The sequence below is a fragment of the Coregonus lavaretus genome (genome assembly GCF_964263955.1).
Source record: "Coregonus lavaretus genome assembly, contig: HAP1_SCAFFOLD_1392, whole genome shotgun sequence".
NCBI classification, from domain to species: Eukaryota; Metazoa; Chordata; class Actinopteri; order Salmoniformes; family Salmonidae; genus Coregonus; species Coregonus lavaretus.
Genome location: NW_028157273.1, coordinates 40,597 through 45,000, shown reverse-complemented (window position 1 = coordinate 45,000; position 4,404 = coordinate 40,597).

The following is a 4,404-nucleotide window of genomic DNA, read 5'->3' as shown; positions in this document are numbered from 1 at the left end:
TTAGGGGTTAGGGTCAGAGAGACCGTCTGTAACTTACTGTAGAGGTTAGGGGTTAGGGTCAGAGAGACCGTCTGTAACTTACTGTAGAGGTTAGGGGTTAGGGTCAGAGAGACCGTCTGGAACTTACTGTAGAGGTTAGGGGTTAGGGTCATAGAGACCGTCTGTAACTTACTGTAGAGGTTAGGGGTTAGGGTCAGAGAGACCGTCTGTAACTTACTGTAGAGGTTAGGGGTTAGGGTCAGAGAGACCGTCTGTAACTTACTGTAGAGGTTAGGGGTTAGGGTCAGAGAGAGAGTCTGTAACTTACTGTAGAGGTTAGGGGTTAGGGTCATAGAGACCGTCTGTAACTTACTGTAGAGGTTAGGGGTTAGGGTCAGAGAGACCGTCTGTAACTTACTGTAGAGGTTAGGGGTTAGGGTCAGAGAGAGAGAGTCTGTAACTTACTGTAGAGGTTAGGGGTTAGGGTCAGAGAGACCGTCTGTAACTTACTGTAGAGGTTAGGGGTTAGGGTCAGAGAGACCGTCTGTAACTTACTGTAGAGGTTAGGGGTTAGGGTCAGAGAGAGAGTCTGTAACTTACTGTAGAGGTTAGGGGTTATGGTCAGAGAGACCGTCTGTAACTTACTGTAGAGGTTAGGGGTTAGGGTCAGAGAGAGAGTCTGTAACTTACTGTAGAGGTTAGGGGTTAGGGTCAGAGAGACCGTCTGTAACTTACTGTAGAGGTTAGGGGTTAGGGTCAGAGAGAGAGTCTGTAACTTACTGTAGAGGTTAGGGGTTAGGGTCAGAGAGACCGTCTGTAACTTACTGTAGAGGTTAGGTGTTAGGGTCAGAGAGACCGTCTGTAACTTACTGTAGAGGTTAGGGGTTAGGGTCAGAGAGACCGTCTGTAACTTACTGTAGAGGTTAGGGGTTAGGGTCAGAGAGACCGTCTGTAACTTACTGTAGAGGTTAGGGGTTAGGGTCAGAGAGACCGTCTGTAACTTACTGTAGAGGTTAGGGGTTAGGGTTAGAGAGACCGTCTGTAACTTACTGTAGAGGTTAGGGGTTAGGGTCAGAGAGACCGTCTGTAACTTACTGTAGAGGTTAGGGGTTAGGGTCAGAGAGACCGTCTGTAACTTACTGTAGAGGTTAGGGGTTAGGGTCAGAGAGACCGTCTGTAACTTACTGTAGAGGTTAGGGGTTAGGGTCAGAGAGAGAGTCTGTAACTTACTGTAGAGGTTAGGGGTTAGGGTCAGAGAGACCGTCTGTAACTTACTGTAGAGGTTAGGGGTTAGGGTCAGAGAGACCGTCTGTAACTTACTGTAGAGGTTAGGGGTTAGGGTCAGAGAGAGAGTCTGTAACTTACTGTAGAGGTTAGGGGTTAGGGTCAGAGAGAGAGTCTGTAACTTACTGTAGAGGTTAGGGGTTATGGTCAGAGAGACCGTCTGTAACTTACTGTAGAGGTTAGGGGTTAGGGTCAGAGAGACCGTCTGTAACTTACTGTAGAGGTTAGGGGTTAGGGTCAGAGAGACCGTCTGTAACTTACTGTAGAGGTTAGGGGTTAGGGTCAGAGAGAGAGTCTGTAACTTACTGTAGAGGTTAGGGGTTAGGGTCAGAGAGAGAGTCTGTAACTTACTGTAGAGGTTAGGGATTAGGGTCAGAGAGACCGTCTGTAACTTACTGTAGAGGTTAGGGGTTAGGGTCAGAGAGACCGTCTGTAACTTACTGTAGAGGTTAGGGGTTAGGGTCAGAGAGACCGTCTGTAACTTACTGTAGAGGTTAGGGGTTAGGGTCAGAGAGACCGTCTGTAACTTACTGTAGAGGTTAGGGGTTAGGGTCAGAGAGACCGTCTGTAACTTACTGTAGAGGTTAGGGGTTAGGGTCAGAGAGACCGTCTGTAACTTACTGTAGAGTTTAGGGGTTAGGGTCAGAGAGACCGTCTGTAACTTACTGTAGAGGTTAGGGGTTAGGGTCAGAGAGACCGTCTGTAACTTACTGTAGAGGTTAGGGGTTAGGGTCAGAGAGACCGTCTGTAACTTACTGTAGAGGTTAGGGGTTAGGGTCAGAGAGACCGTCTGTAACTTACTGTAGAGGTTAGGGGTTAGGGTTAGAGAGACCGTCTGTAACTTACTGTAGAGGTTAGGGGTTAGGGTCAGAGAGACCGTCTGTAACTTACTGTAGAGGTTAGGGGTTAGGGTCAGAGAGACCGTCTGTAACTTACTGTAGAGGTTAGGGGTTAGGGTCAGAGAGACCGTCTGTAACTTACTGTAGAGGTTAGGGGTTAGGGTCAGAGAGAGAGTCTGTAACTTACTGTAGAGGTTAGGGGTTAGGGTCAGAGAGACCGTCTGTAACTTACTGTAGAGGTTAGGGGTTAGGGTCAGAGAGACCGTCTGTAACTTACTGTAGAGGTTAGGGGTTAGGGTCAGAGAGAGAGTCTGTAACTTACTGTAGAGGTTAGGGGTTAGGGTCAGAGAGAGAGTCTGTAACTTACTGTAGAGGTTAGGGGTTATGGTCAGAGAGACCGTCTGTAACTTACTGTAGAGGTTAGGGGTTAGGGTCAGAGAGACCGTCTGTAACTTACTGTAGAGGTTAGGGGTTAGGGTCAGAGAGACCGTCTGTAACTTACTGTAGAGGTTAGGGGTTAGGGTCAGAGAGAGAGTCTGTAACTTACTGTAGAGGTTAGGGGTTAGGGTCAGAGAGAGAGTCTGTAACTTACTGTAGAGGTTAGGGATTAGGGTCAGAGAGACCGTCTGTAACTTACTGTAGAGGTTAGGGGTTAGGGTCAGAGAGACCGTCTGTAACTTACTGTAGAGGTTAGGGGTTAGGGTCAGAGAGACCGTCTGTAACTTACTGTAGAGGTTAGGGGTTAGGGTCAGAGAGACCGTCTGTAACTTACTGTAGAGGTTAGGGGTTAGGGTCAGAGAGACCGTCTGTAACTTACTGTAGAGGTTAGGGGTTAGGGTCAGAGAGACCGTCTGTAACTTACTGTAGAGGTTAGGGTTTAGGGTCAGAGAGACCGTCTGTAACTTACTGTAGAGGTTAGGGGTTAGGGTCAGAGAGACCGTCTGTAACTTACTGTAGAGGTTAGGGGTTAGGGTCAGAAAGACCGTCTGTAACTTACTGTAGAGGTTAGGGGTTAGGGTCAGAGAGACCGTCTGTAACTTACTGTAGAGGTTAGGGGTTAGGGTCAGAGAGACCGTCTGTAACTTACTGTAGAGGTTAGGGGTTAGGGTCAGAGAGACCGTCAGTAACTTACTGTAGAGGTTAGGGGTTAGGGTCAGAGAGACCGTCTGTAACTTACTGTAGAGGTTAGGGGTTAGGGTCAGAGAGACCGTCTGTAACTTACTGTAGAGGTTAGGGGTTAGGGTCAGACAGAGAGTCTGTAACTTAGTGTAGAGGTTAGGGGTTAGGGTCAGAGAGACCGTCTGTAACTTACTGTAGAGGTTAGGGGTTAGGGTCAGAGAGAGAGTCTGTAACTTACTGTAGAGGTTAGGGGTTAGGGTCAGAGAGAGAGTCTGTAACTTACTGTAGAGGTTAGGGGTTAGGGTCAGAGAGACCGTCTGTAACTTACTGTAGAGGTTAGGGGTTAGGGTCAGAGTGACCGTCTGTAACTTACTGTAGAGGTTAGGGGTTAGGGTCAGAGAGAGAGTCTGTAACTTAGTGTAGAGGTTAGGGGTTAGGGTCAGAGAGACCGTCTGTAACTTACTGTAGAGGTTAGGGATTAGGGTCAGAGAGACCGTCTGTAACTTACTGTAGAGGTTAGGGGTTAGGGTCAGAGAGACCGTCTGTAACTTACTGTAGAGGTTAGGGGTTAGGGTCAGAGAGACCGTCTGTAACTTACTGTAGAGGTTAGGGGTTAGGGTCAGAGAGACCGTCTGTAACTTACTGTAGAGGTTAGGGGTTAGGGTCAGAGAGACCGTCTGTAACTTACTGTAGAGGTTAAGGGTTAGGGTCAGAGAGAGAGTCTGTAACTTACTGTAGAGGTTAGGGGTTAGGGTCAGAGAGACCGTCTGTAACTTACTGTAGAGGTCAGGGGTTAGGGTCAGAGAGACCGTCTGTAACTTACTGTAGAGGTTAGGGGTTAGGGTCTTAGAGACCGTCTGTAACTTACTGTAGTGGTTAGGGGTTAGGGTCAGAGAGACCGTCTGTAACTTACTGTAGAGGTTAGGTGTTAGGGTCAGAGAGAGTCTGTAACTTACTGTAGTGGTTAGGGGTTAGGGTCAGAGAGACTGTCTGTAACTTACTGTAGAGGTTAGGGGTTAGGGTCAGAGAGAGAGTCTGTAAATTACTGTAGAGGTTAGGGGTTAGGGTCAGAGAGACCGTCTGTAACTTACTGTAGAGGTTAGGGGTTAGGGTCAGAGAGACCGTCTGTAACTTACTGTAGAGGTTAGGGGTTAGGGTCAGAGAGACCGTCTGTAACTTACTG